This window comes from Rutidosis leptorrhynchoides, chromosome 5 (assembly GCF_046630445.1).
Source record: "Rutidosis leptorrhynchoides isolate AG116_Rl617_1_P2 chromosome 5, CSIRO_AGI_Rlap_v1, whole genome shotgun sequence".
NCBI lineage: Eukaryota > Viridiplantae > Streptophyta > Magnoliopsida > Asterales > Asteraceae > Rutidosis > Rutidosis leptorrhynchoides.
In genome coordinates, this window is record NC_092337.1 from 434624128 (window position 1) to 434643567 (window position 19440).

Sequence of the window (19440 nt, forward strand, 5' to 3'; positions counted from 1 at the left end):
ATTGTTGCTTCTAAATTTCTAAGTTTTGTAGTAAGTGCAATCTCTTCATTCGTAATTCCAACAACTTCAATATGATTGTTGATTAACTGTCACAATCAAGATTAAGTTAATGTATGTTAATCTCGAAATTGAAATATGAAAAAGTAGTTAATATAAAACCAATAATAATAAATAAGGTAAAGAAATAGTTTTGTGTACTTGCCTGTAGCATATCAGTTGAACGTAATCCACCAATCCACATTATACACCGCTGAGTAGGACACATCCAAGTACCATATGTAATACTAAAGACATCCAATTTAGTAGAAAATTTTTTCATATTAAATAAGCTATAGAAATGTGATAATATGTTTTCGATAATCGGTAGAATGTCGTCTTCAATGAATTCTCCAATCAATCTTCTACATAGTTGTAATATACGTTGGTGATGTTCAGCAAACCAGTCACGATACTTTTTGCTATAAGTTAATCGGATATTCATGAAATATTTAAACAAAAACTTATTAGGTATACATAGTATTGTTTTATAAAAGATCGAAGTATATAAATTATATTAAATTAAGTTGTATCACGATTGAAGTCTTGATTTCTGGCATTCTGTAAATGTGATATAATACTTTAGCAATGTAATTGTAAATGGATTGAGAATTGAAAGTCATAAATTAATATATTTTCTATTTTTTGGTGTGTATTAAAAAAGTACCTTTTGTAGTAGTTCGTTTTTTAATTGTATTTTCATGTTTAGTTGTATAACTTTTTTTCTTCCATCTTATTGAAGTACGTCTACAATAAAAAAAATATATAATTGTACGTTAATATAACAGCTTGAAATTAACAATTACTATTGTCATTTTAACAAGTGGATTTTTTTTTTTTTTTGCGGTGTTTCATAACTACTTCTCTATTCTTTGCTTTTTTTCTTTTTTTCTGCAAATTTAAAAATAAATAAATAAATATTACTTATATTTGACTCATGTAAACGTAGTTAGAATAAATTATTTCAATTTTTGTAATCTCATACTTTATAAGTTAATAAAACATATTATTAATGCTTTTGTCCTTTCAGAACTTCTACCAGAGTAAATATTGTGCATATATCCGTGGCCTCCTACATATTATGTATTAATACTCCTACCGATCTTAATTTTCTACCGGCAATTCAATTAACATATTTTTCCTACAATAATTTAAATATACACAAGATATGTAGCATTTTCAATGTAATTGGTTGGCACTATGAAGATTACTATGTCTCCGATTACTATCAAGTAGACACTAATGGTATGTCAATCTGAATTCAAACCTAATTACTATTATATATACACAGTTGAATATATCACACTTATAATAATAATAGCATAGCTGAAATTGTTCAATATTAGGTTTTGGTTATGTATACTGTCTTTTAGGCGTAATTGAATTAAATAAGCATAAGATGATATATTTTCTTGAAGTTGTTCCATAGATATGTTCGAATTAAGTTTTTGATGTATGGTTTTTTGATAAGTGACATGAATGGGATAATTTTTTTTCTCCATAGTCTTTTTTAATGTAAAATTAACAAACCCAATATGTTGTTAAAGTTTTGAGGAGTAAATTATGTTATACTGTCGTATAATTGAGTATAAGATATATATTTATAATTTGAAATTCCTTTTTTTAGAATCCATATTTTTTATATAAAATAAAATTATGTAATCCGTAATCAATTAGAAAATAAAGGCTTTTGGCCCATTAATATTAATTCTGTTTCCTACAAATTATAACCTGCAATCTTATTTTTTTATGGTCTCCTGTTGGACGATTAAATCATTCTCGGATTAATTTCTTCAATCACTGACGATATATTCTTCCACAAGTGGACAATATTAATTTAAAGTATGTATGTTCATGTTCATATTTTGTTTGTTAGGTAATTGTTGTTGAGTAGATTTCTTTTAAATTTTTTGTGTTTTTAAGGTCGCGAACCCATTACAATAGCATGTTTTAACAATAACATAATAAAAAACTTGGAACAGTAGAAGTTTGTTATTGAATTTAGCCAATAAATTATTTAATACTGTATGAACTCTTGTAGACGAAATTCTTTATGATTATATTGATAGACTTTTATTATTATCTGTCTTATTAAAATTTTTGAAATATATTGTTTCTAAAGGTAGATACAGAAAAGATTTAATTCCTTCATTTGATTCCAAGATGCCTAATAAATGTTTTGAAAACCCCCCTTAATCACCGTTACATTAAAAAATTACGTTATAATACCCCTTAATCGAACGATCATTAATCATCCACCAAAAAAAGATTGGTAATAAATCGATCGTAAATACACACCATCTCTAAAATACCCTTTTCTAATAATAATTTTTAATTTCAAATTCAATTCAATGGAACCTAAACAATAAACCATAAATCCTAAAATCTAAACCCTATAACCGAAATCCTAAACCATAAATTATAAAATCAAAACCTTAAATCATAACCTGTGAACCATAAACCCTAAACACTAAACCCTAAAATCTATACACTAAACTCTAAACCTTAAACCCTATATTTAAACCCTAAACCCTAAACCTTGAACCACCAACTCTTTATCCTACACCCTAAACCCTAAACTCTAAACCCTATACCTTTTACCCTAAACCCTAAACCTTAACTTCTAAAATCTAAACCCTAAACTCTAAACCCTAAACCCTAAACCATATACCCTAAACCTTATACACTATACCATAAACCCTAAACCCTAAATTCTATACATTAAACCCAAAACCCTAAACTCTATATATATACTCTAAACATAAATTGTAAAAACTAAACCGCAAGCCCTAAACCCTAAATCATAAATTTTAAAATCTAAACCTTAAAGTCTAAACCAAAAACCCTAAAAACTTAACCCTATACACTAAACTCTAAACCGTAAACCCTATATCTAAACCCTAAATTAACCTTAAACCACCAACCCTTAACCCTACACACTAAACCCTGAACCCTAAACCCTAAACCCTAAACCATAAATTCTAAAATCTAAACCCTAAACCCTAAACTCTAAAACCTAAATCCTATACACTAAACCCTAAACCCTATATCTAATCCCTAAACACTAAACCCTAAACCATAAACCATAAAACCCTAAACTCTATACCATAATTTCTAAAAACTAAACCTTAAACTCTAAAGTCTAAACTCTAAACCCACTTAATTGGTCTGTAGTTATTGTAGTGAGTTTTGACCCACTTAATTGGCACTTTGTGTGAATATAAACAAATTATATTTAAGTAAATATTTATTTGCTAATAAACATACTAAAGTATTTTTCCAAAAGAAGTAGTTTCAACAACAATTTACATTGAGTGTTCCATGAAAGTAGAAGTATCAGCAGTAACGACAACAATAAATGATGATAGTCTTATTGATGAAGCCATGACCCTTCAGTTGTTATCTGTATTGTAAAATAGGAGTCTTAACATATATTTAACAAAACTTAATCACAAATTAGATAGACATATACTTGCATAATTTTGTATTGTACTTAATTTTAAGATTTACCAAGAGTATCAAATATGTAATTTACTCAAACTTTATATACTCTAATACAGTATCTAATGTCTGATACTTGAATAGAAATAATAATCAAAATTGAAGCTCATGTTTTATTTAATTAAATTATGCATGTAAAATAACAAATTATAACGATGATTTAGATTTTCAATGAAGAACAACTATTTTATATTTTCCAAAATTAACCAATGCATTAGATACTTTAATTAAAAAATTCAATGAATTCATTCTTTTTTATGATATGACAACATTTTATGACAATCTTAATGAGAACACAAATAAACAATATAACATACCGAAGGTTCAAATGTGTAAAATATAAATAATAAAAACTTGTTCAAAATAAACTGACAGACTTAAATTTAAAGTAGTAGCAGTCAACGGTTCGTATATGCTAATAGGTTCGACGTATAAAGTTGCAGACGGTGATAATGTAACTTTTTGATGTTCTTCTCAATTCTTCGGTGTAGTTTCTCACAAATTCGTTAATGTTGTTAATCTTTTGAAGTGGTCATGAATTGTGAATAATGTCATAACTTGTTGTCTTGTGAATTTTGAAGCAGTACGTGCAGAATATTATTTCGATCATATGGGATGAATCTGCAAAAGTGGTCAAGAAATTTTGTTGTAGGTTTTACTACCTACAGTGGTAACATCCTAATTTTTTGCAGATCCAGGAAACACCAATATTGGTCAACCATGAGAAATGTCTGGGTTTCACCCAATCAAAACAAATAACACCACAGCTAAATAATATTTAGAAGGAACAACTTAGTACACAAAATGTAATGCAATCAAGGATAAGAAGAATAAAGTTAATCATATATTTAAAGCCATCATCATTTATTTAAATAAAAGAATAAACGAACATTGTTTTAAAGAAATAATATCCAAAAAATAAGGAAAAAATAAATCAACATTGCAAAGTATCATTAAAAAAAGATTAATAAAAATGATGGCCAAAGATGCTACTTTAAAGTTTTTCCACTTTTGGTATCTTAAGATTACCAAAGGTTGTTTACCAAAGGTTGTTGTCCCTCCGGTTGTCTCATTATCAGTTGATCGTGGTGAAGAAGGTCCCTTTCGTTTAATTCCATTAGTTCCAGAGGTTATGCTTCGATAACTGGTTAACTTTACACTCATGTCTTCACTATTTTCAACCTACAAATATGTTTGAAAATGATCTAACATTTAAATTTTATTGTGATGGAATGTAATACTAATAGATTAGTAATGTGTTGTAAAATGTCATCTAAAAATAAGAAAAACACAATTAAAAAACAATAGTTGGTTTTCTTTAGTACCTCTATAATTTCTGGACTGTTAAGCTCATTGGTATCTTCAAGGTTCACATATTATACCTCCTTTTCTTTAAGAACTTCATCAAGTTGTTTGATAACATTGACATCATCATCAGTTAAGTCACAAATTGTGTATCTGGATAACTTATTATTTTCACCGTATAAGTTATGTTTTACAATGAAGGCATAATATTTGTTTTCAATTTGCTTCAATTCTACAGGATAAATGGTAGGCGAGGTAGACTATTGTAGCGACCTGTCAAAATCGTCATTGATGGCGCCGTCTACTTAGGTCCCGTTATGTGGTCATAAGTCTTTAAAACAACGTTTGACCAAAATATGTCGCATTCATTTCATATGTAAAGATGTTTCAAAGTTTACAAGGTAGTTCAACGACTAATACGATACAACGTTTTTAAGTACAAATGAAACCTATGCGACACGATTTAATGTAAAATCAAAAGACGCTCCATGTATGCAAGTATACTCGACATCCAAGCAAGTATCAAAATAGTGTGCAGAAGCATGTAACACATATCATTTAAGGACCTGAGAAAAACATAGAAAATCTGTCAACGAAAACGTTGGTGAAATCATAGGTTTAGTAAGTGAGTACGTAAGTAAGTAAGTTGAACCACAAGATTTATAACGTTGAAGTAATAGTAAAATCATTCTAAAAATTGTTATCACGAGCACTCAATTATCAAGGCTTAACTAACGTAACGCCATCACATAGTGTTAGAACCTACACTTTATTCTCGAAAATATATTTCATCCGCATAACGGTAGCGAACCGTTCGAATGAGGGTTTGTCAAACTCATATGGCCATACAACATAAGTTCTCGCTTACACCCGGCAAGTGTAACTAATGATAATCGAATTGAGGCATTTTTTTCTAACTCGTACGTAGAATGTTTGTTTTTGTACTTGTGTTCACTTTGTAAAACGAAACGTTTATGTTTTCTCATCCCAAATGTAAGTATAAAAGAGTAAAAGTGGGACTATGATCTCACCTCGAGTGCACGAGTATAAAGGTACTTCACAAAGTAAACGTGTGCATGAAAGTTGTTTAGTCTTGACCTAAACAAGTAAGTTGTATCAATTAAACGGTTACGACACAAGGTCGGGAGAAATGTGTTCAATTAGTCCTATGGCTCGTTATGACTTGATTTATATAGCATGTGAATCAAGTTGTCAAGTTTCATGCAAGATATAAGCATAAAAGCACGTTAGAACGATTGCATAAGTGTTTGGTTAAGTTTGACTAAAAGTCAAACTTGGTCAAAGTCAAAGTCAAAGTCAAGGTCAAAGTCAACGGGGTCGGATCGGGTATCCGACAATTTTTCTATGAAAGATAAGCATATATAAGTATGTTGGCCAAGTTTCATGTTAATCGGAGGTGCGTAGCATAGTTAAAATTAAACGAAAAAGTGACTCTTTGGACAGCCGGGGCCCGGAGCGCCGCTCAAGGTATCTGTTCAGCAAATCTGGGCAGTTTTGATTTATGCACGAATCCAACTTCAAACAACCATAACTAATGAACCGTAAATATTCAAAACACGTATCTTATATCGTTGGAAAGGTATTTTGACGAGGAATACAACTAAACACATATTATCAATCAAATTCATCATTTACAATAACCGAATTCTCGCCGAATGATCATTAAAAGTTCATTATCAAAGTTTCAAGTTCATAAAATGCATTTCATGATTCGGGAATCCAATCTACACATACGATATGTCATTTCAAAGGTAATTATACATACAATACAACTAAACACTCACAAATAACATCTCGTAGCATTCCATGCATCAAATGTTCGTTTTAAAATCTATCAAACCCTAATCAAGAATCACAAAATCAATAATCATGTAAATGTAAGGTTTTCATGTCATCCAACATACCAAAACGAAGCTAATGAAGTAACTAACACTTTGAACACACAAACATTAATATCTAAACACATTTCATCATTCAAAATCAAAGAGTTAACTAACTCATTTTTTATATTCAAGCTAGTTACTCAAAACAACAAAATCGAACAAATCAAACACATATTCAGGTTAGACTTGAGTCATAGACACTAATTAACACACTTTTAATTCAAGAACATCAAGAACATGTAATCTAGAGTTTTTAGAAAGTTACCCAAAAGAGATGAAGTTAGTATCAAAACGTAGAGGATGATGAGAGGATTCCAAAAGTACAATTTGTTTGAGTTGAGGCTTGCTAAATCTTGAGTAGATGAAGAATTTGTGGAGAAGGTGAAGATGAGTTTAAGTTGGGGATTTTTGGTTGAGAGAAAATGGAAAAAGAAATGAAATGAAGGTTGGGTGGTAGGAGGTGGTGACTAGTTGGCCAAGTTTGGCCAAGGGACAAGATTAGTCCTTCAAGTTTGTAATCGGGTGCGGGATTTAACCAACGAATTATTTTAAATACGCTAGAGTGAACGAGAGATGTTATAATTAAATGAAAAAAATATTAAGAACGTTAGCTAACGGAGGATACGAATTTAGATAGCGAAAGATATTATCAAAATAAAAAGACGGGCGTTAAAATAATTTAACGAAAAAATGCGGGATGCTACATTACCCACACCTTAAAAGAAATTTCATTCCGAAATTTAGTTGGAAGCAATAGTCGATGTCCCTTCCTCGAGACCTTGCGTTGTCAATTCTACGAATAAGTGAAGACACTTCCTGTTCATTTGGTCTTGTCTCTACCACGTAAACTCGGGTTCTCTTTTGGCATTCCAACGAACTTGGACAGTCGGGGTTTTACGGTGTCTTAAGGTTTGGTTTTACGATCCATAATTTCAACCGGTTCTCCTTTGAAGTGGAGTTTGTCGTCAATAGTAAGCTCATCTAAAAGGATAACAAGTTCCTGTTTCGCAGGACACTTCTCTAAGTTTGGTATCTGGAAGGTAGGATAAATGGAAATTTAATTGAGTCGGAAGATCTAAACGGTATGTAGCGGGTCCAATACGCCCCAAGATTTCAAAAGGATCAATATCGCGGATTTAACTTCCTTCGTTTTCCTGAAACGAATTACACCTTTCCAAGGTGCGACTTTTAACATTTCGCGGTTACCCACTTGGGATTCGAGAGGTTTACGTCTAACATTGGTATAGCTCTTTTGGCAACTACAGGCCGTCTTGAGCCCTTCTCGAACTTGAACGATCTTAACGGTTATTTCTTGAATGAGTTCGGATCCGATGATTTGCTTGTCACCTACTTTGGCCCAGCGAATAGAAGAACGACAATTGCGACCATATAAATTTTCGAAGAGGTGCGGCGTTAATACTCGGATAATAGCTATCGTTGTAAGAGGAAACAACTAAAGGCAACAATACAAGTTTGTAACATGTCTTTCCAAGATTTAAATCGTACATTTGCTTGGTCCATCGGTTTGTGGATGATACGCGGTACTCATGTCTAAATGTGTCCCAAGGCTTCTTGTAAATCTAGAAGTGAAACGAGCATTTCGATCCGAGATAATTGACAATGGTACACCGTGTTGGAATAGAATCTCTTCAATGAATAGTTGTGCAAGTTTTTCCTATGTCGTTGGTTTCTGAATATGTTTAATAAGGTTATTCCCCTTCGTGGTGAAAGCTGGTATAGTGTGGGAGTCTCTCTCCATTGAGAGATCGGATGATAAGATTTTCTTATACGGAAGTATGAGTGTAATGATAGGAGGAGTTTTCATTTTTGGATATAGTCGTATCGCGCGTCTTGTGGTCAAATGCTGAGACTTGGTGGAAAACGAGGTAGTACACGTAGTTATATATGTTTTGGAGTCGAGTGGTAGCTGGCCATATATCGGAAGCATAAGGACGATAAGTCAAAGAAGAAAGAGGTATCCTTGGATTGTGTGTTATCTTAGGTTCCAGTAATATCAGACCGTAACAGTGAATTAACAGAGTTATGTAACATGGTACGTGGTGATGAGAAGATTGATCGGGTCCATAATTAAGTATTTCAAATTCTTCGTGTAAAATAACGAATTTTAGTTTCCTTGATTTCGAGTCGAGAGAAGATGCCTTTCAGGCGTTCACTTAGAAGTATTTTCATATCTGATGTTTCATTTTGTGCTACACAAATTTGGCTAATAAGGTTGGTGTGAATAATCACGTTCAAGGTTTGGACACTGAGAGGTTTAATTCTTCCCTTCGTGAGTTAACGAGGTTAGAGGACGAGCAACACGTGAAAAGGTTGAGAACGAATCTTCGGTAATAACCGTCGAGATCCAAGATTTTACGAATACGAGTCAGATCGTGAGGGTTTCCCGATTACGTGTGGCTTCGATGTTTGCGAGGTCTACTTTAATACCTTGACCACTAACAACATGCTTTAGGAATTAGACTTCGTTTAACCAAAATTCACACTTGGAAAATTTGGCATAGAGTTGCTCTTTTCTCAAGAATTCGAGCGTAGGACGGAGATGTTGTTCGTTTTCTCTTTCGCTTTTTGAATAGGTTAAGACATCATCTATGAATACGATAACGGATTTGTCTAGATAAGCTTGCATACGCGATTCATAAGATCCATGAACACAGACGGAGCCTTAGTTAAACTGAACGACACTAAAAGAAATTCATAACTATCGTAGCGAGTTCGGAAAGCGATTTTGGAGACATCTTCTCCCTTAACCCTCAATTTATGATAACCGGAATGGAGGTCGATTGGAATACACACGAGATCCTTGTAATTGATCAAGAGGTCATTGATACGAGGAAGAAGATATCGGTTCTTAACCGGAAATTATTTAGTTCACGCAAATTAATACACATGTAAGGAAACATTTTCTTCTTAACGAATAGGTTTTGAGCTCCCTAGTTCTATAGGTATCAAGTCAATTTCAAACTCTTTACCCAAAAAGTTTAACGTACACCCTCTGATAAAATTTATCGGCAAGCAATAGTTTTCCGTTGGTCACTTGAATGGCATAAGTATTATCTAGGGGGAGTGGTGGAGTGCAAAGAGTATGAGCCAATGCCTTGGATACAAAATATTTATCGGCACCCGAGTCGAATAAACTGAAACATAAGAGTTGTTGATAAGAAAATTACCCGTGACTAGTTCATTGTCATCTCGGGCATCCTTGGCATTAATGTTAAAAGTTCAACCGCTTGCATTGGTGTTAGCTTTCTTCTTTGGGCACGCATTCTTAAAATGACCCGGTTGGCCACATCCATAACAAACACCCGATTTTGGTGCATTGGGCCCCTTTTGAGCGACGGGGGCGGTACTTTTACAATATTTGGCCAAATGGCCACTTCTTCGACACTTGCTGCAAAATGGTTTGCCATACTCACCAAAGTGATGCTTGTGGCACTTGTCACAAAAAGGTAGATTTCCGGCATAACTCTTCTTGCCGTCGGAGGTGAAAGGCTTCTTGGTGAAGTTGTTGTTGTAGTTGCTTGATGAGGAGGCTTCCTATTTTCTTTTGTTGCCACCCGATTGATCCTCGACCGTTGGTGCCGGCGCTTCAATTTCATCCACCGTTTCTATAGAATTGCGGGTCATCGTTAAAGCCTCTTGTAGGTTAGCGGGTTTGGATGACATTACCCCGTGTCGAATGCTCTTAGGGAGACCATCCATGTAAAGTTCAACTCTTAGAGACTCGGGAGTTATGAGGTTTGGACACATTAAGGCTAGTTCGGCAAACCGTTGATTGTAAGCTACGAGGTCATTCCGGTCCGCTTTAAAATTTCTTAGCCCCTGTTCGAACCTTCGAGTCTCTTCGCGTGAAAAGTATTCGGTGATCATTCTTTCCCTTAATTCAGTCCAAGAGAGCGTGTGGGCTTCATCGGTACCCACAGATTGTACATACGTGTTCCACCATGAGAGAGCAATACCGGCAAAAGTGAGAGTGAAAAACTTGACCTTATTTTGGTCCCGACAACCGCTTATGCTAAAAATGGCTTCCGTTTGTTCAAATCGTCGGGTGAGAGCAACCGGTCCCCCGGTTCCATCGAAAGTGTGAGGTTTGCACCCCATGAAGTTCTTGTAGGAGCACCCCTCGTTTGAATTATTGGCTCCATGGTTAGCGTGGTTGTTATTATTGTTGGAGGAGTTACCGGCCATGGCCGCATTCACGGCGGTGGCTATCATTCGTTAAAGAGCTTGTTCGAGAGTCTCGGGAAGAGTATTGTGTTGACCTCGGTGTGCCATTGTTCATTGAAAATGCAAGAATATCGTTGATTAGTATTCTCAATAATACTAATCGTGATGTGGAATAAAGATAGAGAGATAATTTTCCTTGACCCGCCCTCGATTCTCTATGTCGTAATGTCGGAATGTCCACATGAATCACCATAATATAATCCCGGCAATTATATTATCCTAATTCACATGTGCATTTAACATTACCTCATAAAGTCAAGATGGCGTGCCAATCAAATCAACAACGTGAGATTAAGATGGAATAAGAGTTAGATATGAGTAGAAGAGTTCGAGTATAAATGCACAAGTAGTCAAGTAAGTCATACTTCAAGTCTATATGCCAGTTGTAGTCTAGACTCACTAATGCACCCTATGACTCGGGGTTGACACCAATGAACTCTAAATCCCTACAACCAACGCTCTGATACCATCTGTAGCGACCCGTCAAAATCGTCATTGACGGCGCCGTCTACTTAGGTCCCGTTACGTGGTCATAAGTCTTTAAAACAACGTTTGACCAAAATATGTCGCATTCATTTCATATGTAAAGATGTTTCAAAGTTTACAAGGTAGTTCAACGACTAATACTATACAACGTTTTTAAGTACAAATGAAACATATGCGACATGATTTAATGTAAAGTCAAAAGACGCTCCATGTATGCAAGTATACTCGACATCCAAGCAAGTATCAAAATAGTGTGCGGAAGCATGTAACACATATCGTTCAAGGACCTGAGAAAAACATAGAAAATCTGTCAACGAAAACATTGGTGAAATTATAGGTTTAGTAAGTGAGTACGTAAGTAAATAAGTTGAACCACAAGATTTATAACGTTGAAGTAATGGTAAAATCATTCTAAAAATTGTTATCACGAGCACCCAATTATCAAGGCTTAACTAATGTTACCCCATCACATAGTGTTAGAACCTACACTTTATTCTCGAAAATATATTTCATCCACATAACGGTAGCGAACCGTTTGAATGAGGGTTTCTCAAACCCATATGGCCATACAACATAAGTTCTCGCTTACATCCGGCAAGTGTAACTAATGATAATCGAATTGAGGCATTTTTTTTCTAACTCGTACGTAGAATGTTTGTTTTCGTACTTGTGTTCACTTTGTAAAACGAAACGCTTATGTTTTCTCATCCCAAATGTAAGTATAAAAGAGTAAAAGTGGGACTATGATCTCACCTCGAGTGCACGAGTATAAAGGTACTTCACAAAGTAAACGTGTGCATGAAAGTTGTTTAGTCTTGACCTAAACAAGTAAGTTGTATCAATTAACCGGTTACGACACAAGGTTGGACAAAATGTGTTCAAGTAGTCCTATGGCTCGTTACGACTCGATTTATATAGCATGTGAATCAAGTTGTCAAGTTTCTTGCAAGATATAAGCATAAAAGCACATTAGAACGATTGCATAAGTGTTTGGTTAAGTTTGACTAAAAGTCAAACTTGGTCAAAGTCAACGGGGTCGGATCGGGTATCCGACAATTTTTCTATGAAAGATAAGCATATATAAGTATGTTGGCCAAGTTTCATGTTAATCGGAGGTGCGTAGCATAGTCAGAATTAAACGAAAAAGTGACTTTTTGGACAGCCGGGGCCCGGAGCGCCGCTCAAGGTTTTGGAGCGCCGCTCTAGGTATCTGTTCAGCAAATCTGGGCAGTTTTGATTTATGCACGAATCCAACTTCAAACAACCATAACTAATGAACCGTAAACATTCAAAACACGTATCTTATATCGTTGGAAAGGTATTTTGACGAGAAATACAACTAAACACATATTATCAATCAAATTCATCATTTACAATAACCGAATTCTCGTCGAATGATCATTAAAAGTTCATTATCAAAGTTTCAAGTTCATAAAATGCATTTCATGATTCGGGAATCCAATCTACACATACGATATGCCGTTTCGAAGGTAATTATACATACAATACAACTAAACACTCACAAATAACATCTCGTAGAATTCCATGCATCAAATGTTCGTTTTAAAATCTATCAAACCCTAACCAAGAATCACAAAATCAATAATCATGTAAATGTAAGGTTTTCATGTCATCCAACATAAAAAAAAATGAAGCTAATGAAGTAACTAACACTTTGAACACACAAACATTAACATCTAAACACATTTCATCATTCAAAGTCAAAGAGTTAACTAACTCTTTTTTCATATTCAAGCTAGTTACTCAAAACAACAAAATCGAACAAACCAAACACATATTCATTTTAGATTTGAGCCATAGACACTAATTAACACACTTTTAAGTCAAGAATATTAAGAACATGAAATCTAGAGTTTTTAGAAAGTTACCCAAAAGAGATGAAGTTAGTATCAAAACGTAGAGGATGATGAGAGGATTCCAAAAGTACAATTTGTTTGAGTTGAGGCTTGCTAGATCTTGAGTAGATAAAGAATTTGTGGAGAAGGTGAAGATGAGTTTAAGTTGGGGATTTTTGGTTGAGAGAAAATGGAAAAAGAAATGAAATGAAGGTTGGGTGGTAAGAGGTGGTGACTAGTTGGCCAAGTTTGGCCAAGGGACAAGATTAGTCCTTCAAGTTTGTAATCGGGTGCGGGATTCAACCAACGAATTATTTTAAATACGCTAGAGTAAACGAGAGATCTTATAACTAAATGACAAAAATATTAAGAACGTTAGCTAAAGGAGGATACGAATTTAGATAGCGAAAGACATTATCAAAATAAAAAGACGGGCGTTAAAATAATTTAACGGAAAAATCCGGGATGTTACAACTATGATACAGGATAATACAATAAAGCAAATAATTGTAAATGATTAATAATAAAAATTATTAAAAATTTAAAAATAATAGGAGTAATAATAATAATAATAATAACAATAATAATAATGGGTATTGAGCACTGACATTTGTTGCAGTAACTTTTAGCCATGACCGATGCGTCGTTGCTAAAAAGTCGTTCAAAGGTAAAAAGTCGATCAAAGTCGGAAAAAGTCGGTCTAATTCAGAAAAAGTCGGTCAAAGACGGTCAGAGTCGGTCAAAGTCAGTCAAAGTCGGTCATCTTTTTTTTGTAATATTGTTAATAATTATTAATTGTTCATGTTTATTGTAAATACAGTTTATATTTAAAGATTTGATCTATATAATATTATATAAATATATATTTAATAAAACTATTTTAAAAAGTCAACGTTAGTCACCGCCCGTTGCATCACCGTTGCATCACCGTTGCATCTGACGCGTCGTTTTTTAGGCATGGCAGATGCGTCTCCGACTCGCGTCTTTTACAACTAATGATTTAACACTTCGATTTATCATCTTTGATAGTTCCCATCAAAATAGTGCCATTTCACATCCTCCAGTTTTGTCCTCCACATATATAGTTGCGCGAATCCTATTGTTTGGATATTATTTAAAATTAATTTATATGAAATAGTATTACATTAGATAAATAGTATATTATAACTTTTGTTCCAAAATTTTGTACTTACTTTGGGAAAACATCTTCAACCGTTTTTTTGCATTTACGACAATCATAGATGAATACCATTTGATCTAGACAAAAGGTTTTCATCACCTTTTTTCACACTGACTGCAGTAATATTGAAACCATCCCTCATTGTTTGCAAAATTACTGACACGTCCTCGGACAACAAACGTGTAAACCTATGTTAATGTGGATCAGTATTAGTTTAAAAACACAATATTAATGACATGTATTACAATTTTCAAGAACATCTAATAAATATTTAGTATACTTTACTATTTTTTTAAGAATATAACTTTCATACCTTCTCAATGTAACGAACATCATCAAGTATGTATGCTGGATTCTGCTTTTGATCAGTAAATTTGTCAAGATCAGACGTGTCATCCTTTCCAAGATCAATCTCCACAACCGGTTGAACATAATCTATGTTTTCTTTCTTAGCAGATTCCAACCTGTGAGTTGTCATTGATTAAAAAGAAATATTTTATCATATCAGTAATCAGTAACCAATATTATATTAAAATTTTTAGTAGTTTATGCAAATGTATGAATATATGTGATTAAGGTTTGAACCATACGTCTGCTTAAAATCCTCAATGGGTTTAATATTCTCGTTGATGTAAAGTCTAAAGCCCCACCATTGATTGTTGATTTGAGGACCTAATTGTATAAACAAAAACAATTAATAAATAATAGATGAGTATAGCATTATTATGAGGGACAAAAAGTGTATGCAATTTTGTTATTTTTTACCTTCCCAATTCTTCATCCTGCAGTTGTGAAGCATCAATATAGTAGGTTCTTCTTTATCATTAATGTTCAATAAAGACTCGTGCAATTTTTCAGCATGTGTGATGTGCGTAGAGGTGTATACAAAATAGTTATATTTTTACAAGGAAAATACTATTAAATACGATACAATTTTACACAAGTTATTTATTTATTTATAAAGTGGATATACCTAAACCTTGCTACAACACTTATAGGTAGTGTACCTAATCGTACAGTAGTGTAGTTTTTAGTAAGTCCGGTTCGTCCACAGGGAACTCGCCAAGTTTAACGCTATATTTTTTTAAAACTATATTTGTAAATATATAAATATATAAGTAGTATTATTATTATAAAAGGGGGTTTTTACCGTTTAATGATTGGTTTGTCAATTTTAAAACTTTAGTCGCAGTTAAAACCTAAAGTAAAATATTAAATATATAAAAGACTTAATTTAAAGCGTAAAGTAAATAACGATAATGAAATTGTGATAAATAAAAGTGCGATAAATAAAATTGCAATAATTAAAAAGTACGATAATTAAAAGTGCAATTAAATAAAATACGATAATTAAAAGTGCAATTAAATATGAAATAAAGGAAATTAAATATGAAATAAAGGAATTATGCTTATTTAAACTTCCGTAATCATGATGTTTGACGTGTTGATTTTAGTTTATTACCATGGGTTAATTGTTCTTTGTCCTGGATTATTCAATATGTCCATACAGATTTGTCCATAATAGTCCATCAGTCATAATCATAAAATGCGGAAGTCTTCGTCAAATTATTCTTATTCCCGAAGTCAAATATTCCAACTAATTGGGGATTCGAATTGTAACAAGGTCTTAATTCTTTGTTTAATGAATACACCAGGTTATCGACTGCGTGTATGTAATGACCCAGAATTTTCCGACCAAATTATACTTATGAGATTAATATTTACATAAATTAAACCATACCAACATGATAAGCAATCCAAATTGTTGAGACTTGTGTTTTCGAAAAGAGTTTTACACAACGTTTGACCGTCCAATATGACCGATGATATCACGAACTATATAACATACGATAATTATACGTTTGTGTGTATATATATATATGTATTTATATATATTTAACATGATCTAAGGATGGTTTAACATCTCATTATGTACTAATGACAATGAGTTATAAGTATATTTTGAAACTACCAACTTAAGTTTTCAAAACCATAACTATACGTAACATTCTTTGATATATATACTTATAATCTATAATGCTTATACATGTATCGTATATATAATGTATTTAATCACTTTTTAAGGACTTAAATACATAAAAAAATATAAGTATATTCACAAAATATAGCTATATTAGAATTCTCGTTCTGTTTCCTCAAGATTTCTATACGTATATCTAGGGTATATGTACCCGTATCATACCCAGCTTCTATACGTATTTACTATTGGTATATACACATCAAATCAACATCCTAATCAACATTATTACTGCCCTAGATATGAGGTAACTAGAATTTGTCAAGTAGTATGAATTATTAGTAAGAAAACAAAATTAGGAATCATTTTCTTTCTTTATAAACTAAAAACGTTTTTATAAATGAACACCATTTCTTCACTCCATTTTCTCATACCTACACCCTCATTTCTCTCTCAAAATACTCCTAACTTCATACTTGATCATCTCCAAGTATTTTCCCCATCATTTAGCTTCAATTACAAGCCTTAAACACCATAAGAAAACTCTTTCAAGAACATATCAAAATAACCACCCATTTGAAGAAGTTTACTTCCAACCTTTTGATCTAACTCCACAACTCTTTAATTCCAAGATTATTTCTTATCTTTTGCAGTAACTTTATCCAAGTAACTTGAGGTAGTAACCTTGTTCATAATCTTATTCAATTCATATTCATATAGCTATCTTATTTTGTGGTATAAAATTTTAACAACAAGAACATAGTTTGAATGATTTCACACTTGTTCGCAAACTAAATAGATCCTTCTAACTTGACTTTTAAAACACTTCAATACCTGTAATATATCATAATGATATGCTAACCTAACAAGATATAACTTGGTTTTACAAAGAACATCTTAAAAACTGAATCTACGTCGTCGGAGTGCAACCGGGGGCTGTTTTGGGTTGGATAATTAAAAACCATCTTGAACTTTGAATTGGAAGTTCATGTTCTGGAAAAATAATATTTCTTATGAATATGTTAACACATAAAAATTTCATGGTTTAACTCAAAGTGTAAGTATTTTTAGAAAAATGATCATTAAATGTTATTTTTATGATGGAAAATGATCACTTTCATAAGTTTCACCAAAGTTTGACCTATAACCTATGATTTCGAATACAAACTAAGGTATTTTCAGTTCATATTCTTAAAATTTGACTCGATCCAAGGAAGTGGCAAGTTGAACCAACAAAAACGGAGTTGTAATGAAGAAACTACGACTAAAACAAGATTGGGTATCCGAAGCTAATTTAGCTACGAAAATATTTGGAGAAAAAGTAAATTAATCATATCTTTTCTAATTAATATGATATTTTATATATAATTACTTATGATTTGATTTTATATATTTTAGGACCACCCGTAAACAACACGAGAAGATTAATCATAAGACCTCATGATTGTACGCAACACGTTATTTGACAACACGGTACTTTATGTACGCAACACGTCATTTGACAACATGGTACCATGGGTCGAGATTAATTCTGATCAATACGAATACGATGGGGTCTTTATTTATTTTATTTAAGCAACTAATTGTGGACCACTAACATCGGACTGCTAACTACGGACTAAGAAAATATTAAAAGTATTAAAGTATATATATATATATATATATATATATATATATATATATATATATATATATATATATATATGTAACGATTACTTAAAAAGAAAATATGTTGATATATTATATATATGGTTAGGTTCGTGATATCTATCGGAGACCAAGTCGAATTAAATACCTTCAAGGCAAAAGTGAGTTTCATTTGCTCCCTTTTTAATTGCTTTTGCAATATATATTTTTGGGCTGAGAATACATGCGTTGCTTTTATAAATGTTTACAAAATAGACACAAGTACTTAAAAATATATTCTACGTTGAGTTGTACCACTGGCATATTTCCCTGTAGCTTGGTAACTATTATTTACATGAGTATTGTAAACGCGAATCTTGTTGATAGATCTATCGGGCCTGACAACCCCAACCGGACTGGACGACCAGTATTCAACGGTTGTACAGTACTTCGTTTTGGTGACTACACTTGGTACGGTGTAGTGAGATTTCATAATAAAGGGAATATGCAACGTTGATTAAATGTTAAGTATGGTTACCAAGTGCTCAACCACTTAGAATGCTTTACATACGCTTGCGAGTGTATTATGTTTATGATTATGAAATCTTGTGGTCTATTAACATATTGAAATGATTGTTATGATAAACCTATGAACTCACCAACCTTTTGGTTGACACTTTAAAGTATGTTTATTCTCAGGTACGAATTAAGTCTTCCGCTGTGCATTTGCTCAATATAAGGACATTACTTGGAGCCGATCATCGCAATGGGACCAATGTTGATGACTTCGTCCAGGTGGATTAGGACGGGTCCTTTCAGTTGGTATCAGAGCGGTGGTTGTAGCGAACCAGGTCTTGCATTAGTGTGTCTAACTAGTAGTTGTTAGGATGCATTAATGAGTCCGGACTTCGACCGTGTCTACATGTCAAAAGTTTTGCTTATCATTTCTAGTTGGAAATCATCTGCTATCATCCTTAGGAAATTACCTGCTTATCATTCATAAGTCTAGACACGTTTTACTGCATTTACTGCATTGATAGTGTATAGACGAATTCTTATCTTAGCATATATGTTATTGCGAACTTTGACTGATATCTTTTCAAAGATTCTCCGTAATTTACGGAATTTTGGTATTATATATACATATGTAAATTATGTATTGAAGAGTATCAAATCTAAATCCTATAATCTATTCCATACCAAAAATTCATTTTCCCCATTATACAAGATGGATTCCGCATCTAGTTCGAATTCTTCAGATTCCGACAGTTATGCCAATATGGATTTCCATTCGGGCTCCGAAAGCAGCGTCACCGGAATGGA